Below are 15,017 nucleotides of genomic sequence, written 5' to 3'. Positions count from 1 at the left end.
ATTGCACAAGCCACATGGAAAAACCATTATGCACGTGCAAGCACTGCTGTTTATGTGTGAGATGCTGTCACTTGCTTGGCTTTTTGAGAAGACATACCACCAGTTTTAGGCATTATCTGACAATGCTTCCACGACAAAAATTGAACGAGTTTGAGAGGGGACGAGCTGTTGCATGGTTCCAAGATGGTGTCCCCAAGCGAGAAGTGGCCAGGCGACTTCACGTGTCCATCTCGGTCATTGTCAGACTGATTCAACGTTTCACAGCCACTGGGAGGGTCCAGGAAAGACGCAGACCTGGGCGACCAAAGAAGACAACTCCACGTGAAGATTGTCTCATTGAACGACTAGCCTTGCAAACAAGAACAGCCTCTTCCAGGATTATTCGAAGGCAGCTGAGGGTGGCTACTAACACCAACAACAGCCAACAGACCATACGGACTCGCCTTCATGGGTTTAACCTCCGTTCTCGTCGCCTAGCTGTACGGCCACGTTTAACTCCAGCCCATAGGGCAGCACGCCGCCCCTTCTGCAGACGTCACGTGAGGTGGACACGTCAGCAATGGTCCCAGGTCCTGTTCAGTGATGAATCACGCTTCACCCTGAACCACAACGACGACCGACTGAGGGTCTGGAGGCACCAAGGGAAACGCTACATTGACGCCACTGTCCAAGAAAAGGTGGCCTTTGGTGGAGGTTCTGTAATGGTCTGGGGGGGGCTTTCAGCCTTCACCACAGAACACCCTTGTTTCATGTACAGGGTAACCTGACTGGCCTCCGATACCGGGATGAGATCCTTCGACCGCTGGCTGTGCCTACACTGCAGCAGATGGGACCGCAGGCTGTCTACCAGGATGACAACGCTCGCCCCCACAGGGCAAGGGTGGTCAACGACTTCCTGCAGCAGTCTTAAGTCAACAGAATGGAGTGGCCAGCATGCAGTTTTGATCTCAACCCGATTGAGAACCTTAGGGATGAGTTGGATCGCAAAGTGAGGAGCAACCACCCCCCTCCCAGGGATGTCCAGCACCTCTACCAGATGCTGCAGGCTGAGTGGCAGGCGCTTGCACAAATGATCTTCACCACCCTGGTGAACTCTATGAGGACTCGCTGCGTCGAGTGCCAGAACAGCTAGGGCGGTTACACGCATTACTGAACTTTTGGGAGCATCTGAATGCCATGTCTTGTGATTTCAACGACTTTGTGAAATCAAATTTCTATACGTACACACTTTGATAAAATGTACAGACCAAACGATTGCTCGAAATTGAAGGAAATGTTGTATCGTTATTACTAAAGCATTGAATTAAACGTTTGCCAAATACCAACGCATTGGCTTTCTTATTTGGAAAGTTATGACTTTGTGTGCAAGTGATCCTTAACTTTTTGTGAGTAGCTTATTATACACATTATTCCAAAACACATGAAAAATGAACAATCTCCAGAACGTTCTGATATACAGACGCGTTTACCTTTAAGCTCTGCATTCACTTCTTTTAACAATACTCCACACCTTCAAATATTTGAAGAATAATCGTTTTTACATTTCATACACACATAAAGGAATAAGGCCAACTTTAAGTATTTATATCCACAAACAAACAACACAAAAAACGGAACAACTAAATCAGCAGCGAGGAAAAATAATTTTCTATTAGACAGTTGAACCGCCTTGGGCTGGAACATACCCACGCTGGCTCTATACTGTGTTACACTACTACCACTCATTCAGGTTACAGATTTCTGTAAAACTTCAAAAAGAAAAGAGACCAGCGCCGGCAGTTCCATGTTCGCATATTTTACAGTTGGGGGGTCCCAGAACATTGTCACAAAAAATGAAGGAAAATGTTGATTCATTAAAAGTAATGTAACAAATAGAAGAAACTGACGAGAGGGAATTATGGCTTGAATTCAAGGAAAACACTTGAAAATGTGTAGTGCTGTGCATATGTGAATAGACAACATGTTTGTCAAAAATTCATGACGTGACTCTTTATCTGATTAGAATATGTTGTGCGGAGAACAAGGGAAAAAAAACCAAAGAAAAACACACTGCAAAACGCACTGAGACAGAGCCCAGGCTAGTTTGCTAGTACAACAGATAGGACTGCCTATTGTTGGTAACTTTACAATGAGTCAGCATAAACAAGCAGAACGAGAATCAGCATATAAACGGCGATTGCTGAATCTCAATACAAACCGCACAAAACACAAGCATAAACATGCAGTCCACACGCACGCATCGTCCTCACTCACAGTTCACCGAGCTTGTTTTGGCAGAGTACATGTTTTGATGCAGCCCGGTACAGCTGTACCCTTGTCCACTGACACAGCTGCAGACCAGCACACACCACTTTAGCTTGACAACGCATGCTTCGTAGCCAGAGTTCATATGCACGCAGTCCTATATTATATCAAGGCCACTTCACGTGCTATCCTAACCTCAAGGATGTGTACTGGCAATAACAGTTCGCATGTACCCGTAGCAAATATTGACACAGGGGTTAGAGGCAGTTGACATGTTTATAACAATGCATGTTTGCAAATTTTACGCGACGGAGATTTCCAGTTCTCGTTTGGTCGTTATCTTTGAAATTCTGTCATCCTTCTTCAAAAAAATGATACCGTCTCTCGTCCAGGTGTCACTTATTTTGCCCTCTCTTTTGCTTTGCCGGGCCGCCGCAGCGACTTCAGCCCTCACTTTGGTGAGATCTTCATTCAGGTCCACTCTCGGGGTTGATCCCTGCCTGCGGTTGGGGGGAAGGGCCCAGGGAAGGTTGGGGAAGGTTTTGGATAAATCGACTTCAGCTAGCTTTTTCTTCGCTCCCATGAGCGCGTGCTTCTGTCTGTAAGAGGACAGTTTGACCAGGATCGGCCGACTGGCAGGCCTGCCAGACCCCACCTCCCTCCTGCCTACACGGTGCGACCTCTCGATGGTCACGTCATCCAGGGGAACACCGATCTCGTGGCCGATTTTCTTTGTAATTTGATTTTCCCCAGCGAGTGTTCTTTGGAGGGCACTAGACTGTGATTGCTGGTGCATGTTTTTATTTTTGTTTTTCGTTCTTTGTTTCCGTTTGTAGTCTGTGGTCAAATACCTCACAATGTGCTCAAACAAATCACAGGCACAGGAAATGAACAAGAAGAAGTGTGTCACAAGAATTTGAATTCTAACAAAAACATGTGTATGAGTTCATAGACTACCACTGTCGAACCCTTCACTGTACAATGTAAATGAGTACAAAATATAGTCGTCAGTTTGGGAGACATTGTAGAGCACAGGTGAACTTTATCACAAACGGACAACACAAAAAGTACTTTCTTTTCAAACTTGAAAGTTTGTTGTCTATTTTTACCAGGGTCTTTCAAACAAAGATGTGTATTTTTTATGTGAAAAAATTCATCTATTTTAACATTGTTGTACTTAAAATCTTAACATCTGCTAACAATTTGCGTATGAATATTTTTTATTCCTGCACTAGAAGGGAAGAAATCAACCTGTGGAAGACGTGCTGTCTCCCTTCCTTCGAAACCGAAACCGAAACCGTCTTACAGGGCCTCATAGATATCAGAGTCAACTCTCTCTCCACCCCCCCCCCCCCCCCCCACCCCCCCCCCCCCCCCCCCCCGCCCCCGACACCTCCACGCATTCAGCGTAACGGCTTGTACGGCGTGTTACTTCAACATAATATGATAATAATAATAATAATAATAACTTCAACAAGTATTTTTTGGAAAAAAATTAACCTTAACAAGGCCTCAACACAACAGCGCTTCCTGGAATTGCATGGCTGTTACCGGGAAATGTACTGGGTCAAAGGTCCGCCTGACTCGAAAATTTACTGGGGAAAAGACAGTGACTGCAAAAAATCGTGTACTTCATGATTGGTACAAATGTTGTCGGATCAAGTCTACTTCCATTCTCTAGATGGTATATGTTTTTTCAAAGAAATAGTCTTTTACATTGACTACTGTGCTCCCAGGAAACCTGGCCACATCCTCAACAAAGTCAGCCAGAGCTTCGTTTAAGTGTGACAATGGGTCATATATTGGTGCTACATTACTAGCATTCAAATGTGTATTCATGGCAACAGCATTTTGCCATTTACAACAGTTTCACTAACACTGTATTCTTTCTTGCTTTATTATTTTGTGACTCAGTGATAATTTTAAATAAAGTTATTTGCATCATACACTTTGATTTCATTCATTTCTATTTATAACTACTTTTACTAATTTTTTTTTTTTTTTTTTCAAAAAATTTTATTCAAATAAATAACAACAATTAACAATATCTCATACAATGAGTTAAATACAACAATTAACAATATCTCATACAATGAATTAAATACAACTTATCGAGTACAACGAGCTAACTTTTCTTTAACGTTTTGTTCTTCGAACACTCACACAAAAATGCTTCTTATCTGTAACTGCCTATCAAAAATACTTTCCAACGGTAAAAACGAATTTGTTTTTTTATATATACTAACGCACATCTTTCCGATTAAGATAATGTGGTTCAATTTATACATAGTTCCCTTTTTCACCATTACAAAATGCATACCAAATAAAACATCACTAACTTTCAAAACAACTTTAATTTCTAAAGTACGAAATATAAATTTTTCAATAAACTTCCAGAATTTGTATACAACCGGGCATTCAAAAAAGAAGTGTTTAATGAAATCAGTTACATCACAACAGTAATTACATTTATTAGTTTCCGTTACTTTCATTTTACACAGGAGAATGTTGGTCGGATAAATGTTGTGCATAATTTTCCAGTGTAAAACTCTTAATCTAGTCTCTTGTGTTGACTGATAGATCCAAGATCGTTCATCAATTTCTACATTAAACTTTCTCTTCCAAAATCCTCCGGAACATGGTACATCTGTTTTCATATTGATAATCTCTTTCCTATATTCTCTGGCACTTAACACATTTTTGCCGTTAAACAGTGGTAAGGTAATACAAGCATCATCAGTCATATTTACAACATTTTTCCTCATAAATAATGACACAGCAGCTTTTACAACATTATATTCAAGAATTCGGTTTGGCGAATATCCAATCAAATCACAAATATCTTGATATGATAATATGTCTCCCGAACGTACAATGTCAGTTAATACCAATACACCTCGTTGTATCCAACTTTCAAAAAATAAAACTTTGCCACTATACGTTATGCATGCATTATTCCATAATAAAACCGGCCCGATTGTCCCACGATCGTAGTGGTTATTATCCAGCCAATATTTTAATACTGCTTTCCAAAAGTGTGATTTCACTAGGTCTAACCCTTTAAATCTTGCACTGTTTACATTCGATAAGAAACATTCAAAATGCTTTCCAAAACGCAAATACATCATCTTTGGAGTAAAACTCCAATTATCATTTTCATTTGATGTAGTTAGTTGTGAAACCCATTGTAATAAAAAAGAAATTTGCATTTGCCTAATATCGATCATTTTTAAACCACCTTTTTCAATTTCAAAACATAAAACGCTTCTTTTCACCTTTTCAAAGGCCTTCCGATTACAATCTCTTTTTCGCCACAAAAATCTAAACAATAAGGTATTGACTTCATTCAAAACACAATCAGGTAATACAAACGCTTGCATAATATACACAAATTGTGAAATTAAAAACGTTTTCACAATACATATTTTCCCTACAATGCTCAAATTTCGCTTCTCCCATGCACAAATCAATCGCTTAATATTCCTTATTCCTACTTTCCCTTCTACACTGTGACATGCTCATTCAGACCAAAAACAATACCATTCCTACCTGTTGCAACGTCTATCGCTCGCTCTGTCTTTTGGTTCCTTGGTTGATCGATCGGTTTCTTGGTGGAAAACATATTTCTGTCACCAATACCAGTATTATTGCATCACTTCCATAAAGGTAGTAGCCTTCTTCCTTTCTGTTAAGCCAATAGGTCTTATTCATTATTGAGCTCTTATTCATTATTTGTTATAAGATCCTAACTTCAAAAAAGGTTGGGTAAGTATAGGACAATTGCCTGATTACTTTAAGCATGTACGGGCTGTTCCATTATTATTTAGAATCCAGGCTCATGGCAATATGGCGTTAATTACAAAATCATGCCGTCAAATAGTAGACTTTCGTGAGGCTTGACACAAAAAATTAAGTTCCACAGTTATGTCGTTTTCATATGGTCGACTTGGGAAGATACTCACCGCGCAATATTTGAGATTGCGTCATGAAGCTCAAAATCGCGATTTTGGACCCATTACTTACAATTACGACATAATAAGGGTTAAAAGAGGCCGATTTGCATGAAAGCTTGGTGAAATGTTTTGGGATAAACGCTCTTTGTAGAGCCGTGGTGTAAAACTGGCACTCACCGCGCAATATTGGAGATTGCGTCATGAAGCTCAAATTCGCGATTTTTGACCCATTACTTACAATTACTACGAAATAAGGGTTAAAAGAGGCCGATTTGCACAAAAGTTTGGTGAAATGTTTTGGGATGAACGCTCTTTGTAGAGCCGTGGTGTAAAACTGGCACAGCAATTTCAAACCGGGTAGATGGAGCCTCGAAAATGGTCTACTAATTTCATCCGTTATCCTCGAAAACATTAGTGCTGGTGAACAGATAATAAGAGAAGATCCTTTAATTATAATCAGGGAGATGCAATATTCCCTTGACATTATAAGCTCTGTATTTAAAAAGATCTTACACAAATATTTAATGGCCCCAAAGCGATGTGCCGGTTGGGTACCACATGAACCCAGTGACGGGCAGAAGAGGGGTAGGGCAGAGTGTTGCCCGACAATACTTGAACAAATCAGCAATGACTAGTCCAAATCAACATGGAATATCGTCAGTGATGACGAAACCTGGGTTAATTAGTTTCACCCTGAAACCAAACAACTGTCGTCTGTGTGGGTGTTGAACCAGGTGACCCAACCCCTGCCAAGTTCAAATAACAAGAAGCACTAAAAAAACAAATTAGCATCTTTCGTCGCTAGATCAAGGCATTTAGACACTGTGACTCTTGGGGACAGGCATACAGTCACGTTTGACTGCTGTGTCACAACCACTAATGGTCGGAAATATTCGAGGCTTGGCACGAACACCGTCCAAACACGGTTATTCACCGTCCAAACATGGTTATTCGAGGGCTTATGCTGCAACATGACAACGCACCTGTGCATACTGCCTTTGCGACAACAGATTTCTTGGCACCAAAGGGAGCACTGGTGTTGTTGCATCTACCTTAATTTTTTGACGTCTCCCCGTGCTAGTTCAACCTGTTCTCGGATTTTAAGAAATAGCCGCGGAAACACGAGTTGAGAGTCCTGGGCTCGTATTCTTAAAGATGCAACATTGTGTCCTTTAAAGTCAAACTGTCGTTTAACTACCGCCCGGTATTTATTTTTACTGCCCAGTAATTATTCATTTTCCCCCGGTATTAATGTGTCTGGCGGAAGGTCGGCAGCTACCAGAATTGGTTATTTTTAGAATAGGAGATTCCTCATGCTTGCTCCTCTGCAAACAATATTTGAACAAGATTATTTTATTCTTGAAAAAGCTGCAACTCATATACTGGCCTGTAAAAATCAATAAGTCCGCCAACTGCTAATTGTTATTTATGAAACACCGGTAAGTCCTTACCGGGCTGTCTCCGAGCTGTAAAGTTAGAGGACCCCTCCCCCTCCTGTAAAGTCGCTACCTGTGAGTAACTTCACCAACACTGTCCATTAAACCGTCAAGTTCGAATAAATCTTGTTCAAATATTGTTCGTAGATTTATGTCCCTCATGGACACACATTGGTGTCATTTAAGCACCGATGCATTGCGGTCAAATACGAGCTTCTGCTCGCGAAAGATTTCAACCGATGCTCGATCATAACGGCCTGTTGCGAAAGCGTGCTTGCGTCTTGTTTAATGCATTACAGTGGCGAGAATTTGGTGTCTGATTCCGTAGCCGAACGGTTATCGAATTCGCCTGATGCGCGATTGAGTCGAGTTCGAATCGCCATCAGGCCTTACTTTTTTTTTGTTTTACTCTTTGTCATTAATTTTGTTTGTTTTTGTTTATTTTCTTCGTGTGCAAAAGAGTACGTTGTAATATCAAAATTGATTTAAAAAAATAATTTTAGGCGAGAATGTGGGTTTTTTTTTAAAATTGATAGTTAACATGATATTACCATGTATATGCCCACCCACCCTATGTACCAGTTTTGCCCAAAAGTGGGGGGTGGGCGTTTACCAGGTACTATACCCTTGGCAGGAGCGGGTCCTTAGCTAGAAAAACGATATTTTGGTCATTTGTCATAGAAGTGTTCAAAGGATGCGTTATTGCACAAACCCCCCCCCCCCCTTCTCTCTCTCTCTCTCTCTCTCTCTCTCTCTCTCTCTCTCTCTCTCTCTCTCTCTCTCTCTCTCTCTCTCTCTCTCACACACACACACACACACACACACACACACACACACACACACACACACACACACACACACACAAAATCAACCTCTTCAGACATCACTTCCCGCCAAAGATGAAGCTTTGAAGATGAAGACCATTGTTGGAGCAGTCCGCGGTACAAGCCATCAACAACTGTACGACGAGTCAGGCTTTATTTCACTTTAAGAGAGGCGTAAACGTCAAAAATTGATATTATTTCACAAGATTGTACACCGTAAGATGCCAAACTACTTACTTGCGATATTGCCACCATTAATATCAACTAATAATCCATATCGCTAGCGCAGACCTTTAGATAGGAAAGTTCCATCGTTTAACACTGCATTATACAAAAACTCATTTCTCCCATCTACAACACACCTCTGGAATTCTTTACCAGACTACATAAAACTTAGTAAGTCCCTCAAGCACTTTTTGTCAAAAAACGATTTAAGTCCGCCGTGTTATTGGTATTCTGGAGATCGCATATCACAAACAATTCACTGTAAGCTCAGGCTATATATAAGTGATCTTAATAACGATCTAGTGAAGACGACACGTTGCTACAGATGCATCTTGTGACTGCGGATTTCCGTCCGAAACCGTAAAACACTTCCTATTTTTTTGGTTTTTTTTGTGTTTTTTGTGTTTTTAAATTTGCCAAGCACATCATTGTGGGGCTTTTAATAAAAAAATTCAAGCATCCGTCTATAACGTATCAACATTCATCCTTCAACATTTACACAATGCTGAAATATCTCAACGCTAATTCATATCCTAACATCACATTTATATCAATAGGCCTACCATATCTGTACGGTACTAAAACACTTCCTATTAGATTGTCCAAATTATCGCGAAGCACGTCAAGAAACCATACATACCCTCCCTAACCACAGTATTCACCTCCCCCACCTTCTAAATGGAGACAGACAGTATTCTCTAGATTTGAACAAGAACATTTTTTCCAGAGTACACTCGTTCATTGAACGTTCAGGCCGCTTTGGGCAAACCAGAATCAATGCTCCACAAGCCGGACAACAACTTTAATTTCTGCACAACTCCTACCCATCCCTCTTCTTTTTATTCATTTTTATTACATTTAGTCAAGTTATGACTAAATGTTTTAACATCGAGGGGGGAATCGAGACGAGGGTCGTGGTGTATGTGTGTGTGTGTATGTGTGTGTGTGTGTGTGTGTGTGTGTGTGTGTGTGTGTGTGTGTGTGTGTGTGTGCGTGCGTGTAGAGCGATTCAGACCAAACTACTGGACCGATCTTTATGAAATTTGACATGAAAGTTCCTGGGTATGATATCCCTATACGTTTTTTTCATTTTTTTGATAAATGTCTTTGATGACGTCATATCTGGCTTTTGGTGAAAGTTGAGGCGGCACTGTCACGCCCTCATTTTTCAACCAAATTGGTTGAAATTTTGGTCAAGTATTGTTCGACGAAGCCCGGACTTCGGTATTGCATTTCAAGCGTGGTGGCTTAAAAATTAATTAATGACTTTGGTCATTAAAAATCTGAAAATTGTAAAAAAAAAATTCTTTTATAAAACGATCCAAATTTACGTTCATCTTATTCTCCATCATTTGCTGATTCCAAAAACATATAGATATGATATGTTTGGATTAAAGCCATATGTACTCGATGACTATACACGCTAATTGCTTTACCAACAGCTGGAGACATGCTAAATTAAGTTCCCTGCAAAATATTGTGGTCTAGGACCCCTTCAATGTTGAGATATGTTAATTTTCATTTTGATCTGGATCGTCCTATTTATAGATTTGCCAACAGAGGTAGCGTTGACGCAAGGGAAATAACTCCGCGTCTTTGTTTACATCCAAAGTTTTTGAGACTCTAAAACAAGCTGTAATGCATGTATATGGTCCGCGCATGGCGACATATCGTCATTACATGGTCTTATGGTGCGTTTGACATCGATTATGGGCAAACTACACTTTGTAAACACGGGAGCGCGTACATATGCCTTTAAAAACACGCTCAGAAAGTTAAAACGAAGAGAGGTACAGAAAAGCGTGCTATCGTTGTCAGCGCAACTACTACCCCGCTCTTCTTTGTCAATTTCACTGCCTTTGCCGTGAGCGGTGGACTGACGATGCTACGAGTATAATTATGGTCTTGCTGCGTTGCATTGCGTTTAGTTTCATTCTGTGAGTTCGACAGCTACTTGACTAAATGTTGTATTTTCGCCTTACGCGACTTGTTCATCTTCCCCTCCTTCCTTCCTCTTATTGTCTTTCTTTATAATGATTATGCAACGTTTATTATGTTATGATAATTTTGGATGATTAATGAGATGAGGATGATTATAATGATGATGCTTTGGATTTCCAATTTGGTTTATTTAGACAAATTGTTTAGCCGTTACCGCCTTACGTTATAATATCCATGCAGGAACACCACTTTAAGCTTCTAGCTTGTTGCTGTTACCTGTGTCTTTTGTATACATGTCATGATTGTAACATTTGTTGAAATAAACTTATGTTTAAACCAAAGATGAAGCTTTCGTTTCTTATTTTTCTCAAAGTCAAAAATGTATTGCGATTCTCTAGCCACTCCAGAAACCTTTTTCTGTCCAATCCCCGAAGCATGTCTAAGGAAAGGAAACAGTTGAAAAACAACAATATAGCTATTCTGATGGACACGTGGGGGAATTCGGGGGCTGTGATTGGATGGTCTCACACATCCCTTTTCCGATCATCAAAGCATAACGATACAAAAGTTGGCCATTTTTGCCGATATCCAAACGATATCGGCAATAACAAAGACGCGTGGTTCCGGTTTCTTCCACGTGTATAAAGTACACGCATACCTCGCCAGGTTTGTTTCTGTCACTCTGTGACTAGTCGACAGACGATGCCATTTGCTTTGTGTGTGTTTTTGTTGTTGCTTACTGTACATGACATACATTACGTGTACATGACATAGGCCCTACATTACGTGTAAAATCCAGTTCTTTAACAGGCAACAAACCTTGCAAATTTCCAGAAGCTGCAATCTGAAGCGACCTATCTCGGATTCTAGCAGACGATCTCTTTAATGTTTAACACAAAATCAGCTAACTCTCCTGTCACATAGAACGTCCATTGTATAGTGCAATGTTGAAATGAAGTTACCGGTCTGAAACATTTCGTCGTTTCTTCTGAGACAATCCTTGTTCTCTTATCATCTACAGATTTACCGCTGTCTTCACCACGCGAATTCCCAACAGAAGTCAGACTTTCGAACATACAATCTACGTAGGCAAGCATGATACGTCATGACGTCATATGATTCCTAACATATTGACGTAATGCTAAGCATCCGGTTATCTCGAGTTTTCTCCGTAATACATGTCCGTGGGTTTTTCAATGTTCGGTTATTTCCGTGGCTTCATGCGGAAAGGGAACCGTCGTCTGCAATCAACGACATGGACCATTCTGGTACTTGTCGCTGACAAAAACATGATTCTAACACAGAATTTAATGTCAGAATAGCTATATAAACGCTATTGTGTTTTCAGCGTAGCAATAGGGTCCGATATTTAGACTCGAACAAGTGTAATGCGACTCGTCTTCGACTCGTCGGCATCATACTTGTCTCGCCTAAATATGTAGAGGTTACATGCCGAGTCTCAGTGATTATTAAAAATAATGGTCGAAGTTAGCGGATCATGAAAAATGCGAGCTTCAGCGAGCTTTTTCATGACCGCGAACTGAGACCATTATTTTTAATAATCACTGAGACGAGGTGTGTAACCTCTTTATTCCTCCTTTCTTCAGTTATTCCAAAAAAACAGGAGTTTTTGTGCGAAAGTTTGATCGAATCCGAATCACTCAACCAGTCAACCTGCGCAGGCGATCGATTAATGCGCGGTTGTATAGTTCCGTGCAAATCATTCCATTCTGTTTACACTTCTTGTCAGTTTCCCTGTTTTGGACTAAAATCAAGTACACAGATATGCTGTTATTCTGCTGTGGCGGTAAAGGCAGATATTGTGTGTTCTGTTTATGTTTTAGTATCGCTTAGTAAATGTTCTTTCGTCAAATGGGACTAGCAGACGAACTTTTGCACCCGTGTTCCAACGTTAATTACTGTATGAAGTTCAGTTTTCTGGGGAAAATAGTGTATGAAACCGCTTTATGTTGTTTAAATTGATTAGATGTGTGCATTTGGTTGCGTGTGATCTGTTTATAAAATGAAATATTGTTGAAAACTGACCGTCGGATTGCAGTCAGTGTTGTCGAAGAAACTGCGTTAAAAGAAGGGGAACTACTCTTGTCGGCAAGAGTATGAGTTACTTGCCTTGGGAATTTGCTTGTGATGAACGGTGTGTGCACGGCAGATCTAGATTCAGAAAACAACCTAACTCATGGATTTTATATGGAGATTCATGTGTTCAGGCCTGTAGTTGTTAATTTAAATGCGGTATGTTTGTATTGTTTGCTCCAGAGATGTATATTTCGTACGTATAGAGCGTTCGGAACTTTTCAGTCGCAAAAGTAGTACCAAAACAGAACAGCTTCTCAACCCATTGCACTATCGAGGATTCAGGCTGTTGCTGGCTCGTTATTTGTTTGGTTGCTGGGTCATTATCGAAAAATAACTAGCTCTACAAGTTTACAGAGGTAAAGAAGCAGAGGGGGGAATAAGTAGAGGTTACATGCCGAGTCTCAGTGATTATTAAAAATAATGGTCGAAGTTAGCGGATCATGAAAAATGCGAGCTTCAGCGAGCTTTTTCATGACAGCGAACTGAGACCATTATTTTTAATAATCACTGAGACGAGGTGTGTAACCTCTTTATTCCTCCTTGCTTCAGTTATTCAAAGAAAACAGGAGTTTTTGTGCGAAAGTTTGATCGAATCCGAATCACTCAACCAGTCAACCTGCGCAGGCGATCGACTAATGCGCGGTTGTATAGTTCCGTGCAAATCATTCCATTCTGTTTACACTTCTTGTCAGTTTCCCTGTTTTGGACTAAAATCAAGTACGCAGATATGCTGTTATTCTGCTGTGGCGGTAAAGGCAGATATTGTGTGTTCTTTTTATGTTTTAGTATCGCTTAAGATAATGTTCTTTTGTCAAATGGGACTAGCAGACGAACATTTGCACCCGTGTTCCAACGTTAATTACTGTATGAAGTTCAGTTTTCTGGGGAAAATAGTGTATGAAACCGCTTTATGTTGTTTAAATTGATGAGATGTGTGCATTTGGTTGCGTGTGATCTGTTTATAAAATGAAATATTGTTAAAAAAACTGACCGTCGGATTGCAGTCAGTGTTGTCGAAGAAACTGCGTTAAAAGAAGGGGAACTACTCTTGTCGCTAGAGTATGAGTTACTTGCCTTGGGAATTTGCTTGTGATGAACGGTTTGTGCACGGCAGATCTAGATTTAGAAAACAACCGAACTCATGGATTTTATATGGAGATTCATGTGTTCAGGCCTGTAGTTGTTAATTTAAATGCGGTATGTTTGTATCGTTTGCTCCAGAAATGTATACTTCGTACATTAGAGCGTTCGGAAAGTTTTCAGTCACAAAAGTAGTACCGACTGAAACAGAACAGCTTCTCAACCCATTGCACTATCGAGGATTCAGGCTGTTGCTGGGTCGTTATTTGTTTGGTTGCTGGGTCATTATCGAAAAATAACTACCCCTACAAGTTTACAGAGGTAAAGAAGCAGAGGGGGGAATAACGGACCTTATTGCTACGCTGAAAACACAATAGCTGTTAATAACAGCAGACTGAATAATCTTTATTTATTTTCCTTGTCTACTAGTCCACTGGTCGAAACTGGGGGGTGGGCGTTTACTATGTACTATACCATGTACACCTACATGCAACTGAGGTTTATAAAAAAAAAATAAAAATAAAATCTCCCCGTGTTTTTATTTCATTCAGTTTGTTTGGGTTGTTGCTATTGACTTTGAAACTGACACGCCGGCAAAAACGCCGGTAACGCGTGCGCAGAGCGGCAAGCATCGGGAATCTTCAATTCTAAAAATAACCAACTGGTAGCTGCCGACCTTCCGATAGACACACATGAATACCGGGGAAAAATAAATAATTACTGGGCAGTAAAAATAAATACTGGGCGGTAGTTAAACGACAGTTTGACTTTGAAGGACACAATGTTGCAGCTTTTTAGCCAGCGTGTCAGTTTCAAAGTCAATAGCAACTACCCAAACAAACTGAATGAAATAAAAACACGGGGAGACCCTTTTTATTTATTTTTTATGTTTTTGTTTTTAATCTCAGTTGCATGCAGGTGGCTGCTACCGCATTTTAGGTGTTTTTTTTTCTCTCTCACCTTTGTTTTTTTTAAGCGGGAAGCATCCTTCTTCATGGTTATTTATTTAATTTTTTTAATCAAATGTTTACATGTTTAAGTTATCAAACTGTATCAATAAACTAATATCATCTTAACCAAATATTTAAAAAAACAAAAACATTCCAGCCTAAAAAAAAATGTTTTAAATCAATTTTGCTATTATAACGTACTCTTTTGCACATGAAGAAAATAAACAAAAATAAACAAATGCCAAAGAGTAAAAAAAAAAAAAATTA

General features: G+C 40.1%; 1 protein-coding gene across 2 annotated transcripts in view; it reads left to right on the top strand.

Moving 5' to 3' along the window:
- LOC138960785 (xaa-Pro aminopeptidase 1-like) overlaps positions 1 to 15,017 on the top strand; it is a 153,969-nt gene that overhangs the window by 72,625 nt on the left and 66,327 nt on the right. The window lies entirely within an intron of this gene.

The sequence above is a fragment of the Littorina saxatilis genome, linkage group LG3 (genome assembly GCF_037325665.1).
Source record: "Littorina saxatilis isolate snail1 linkage group LG3, US_GU_Lsax_2.0, whole genome shotgun sequence".
NCBI classification, from domain to species: domain Eukaryota; kingdom Metazoa; phylum Mollusca; class Gastropoda; order Littorinimorpha; family Littorinidae; genus Littorina; species Littorina saxatilis.
The sequence above is the reverse complement of the archived record's forward strand: the minus strand, read 5'-3'. Positions and strand labels throughout refer to the sequence as shown.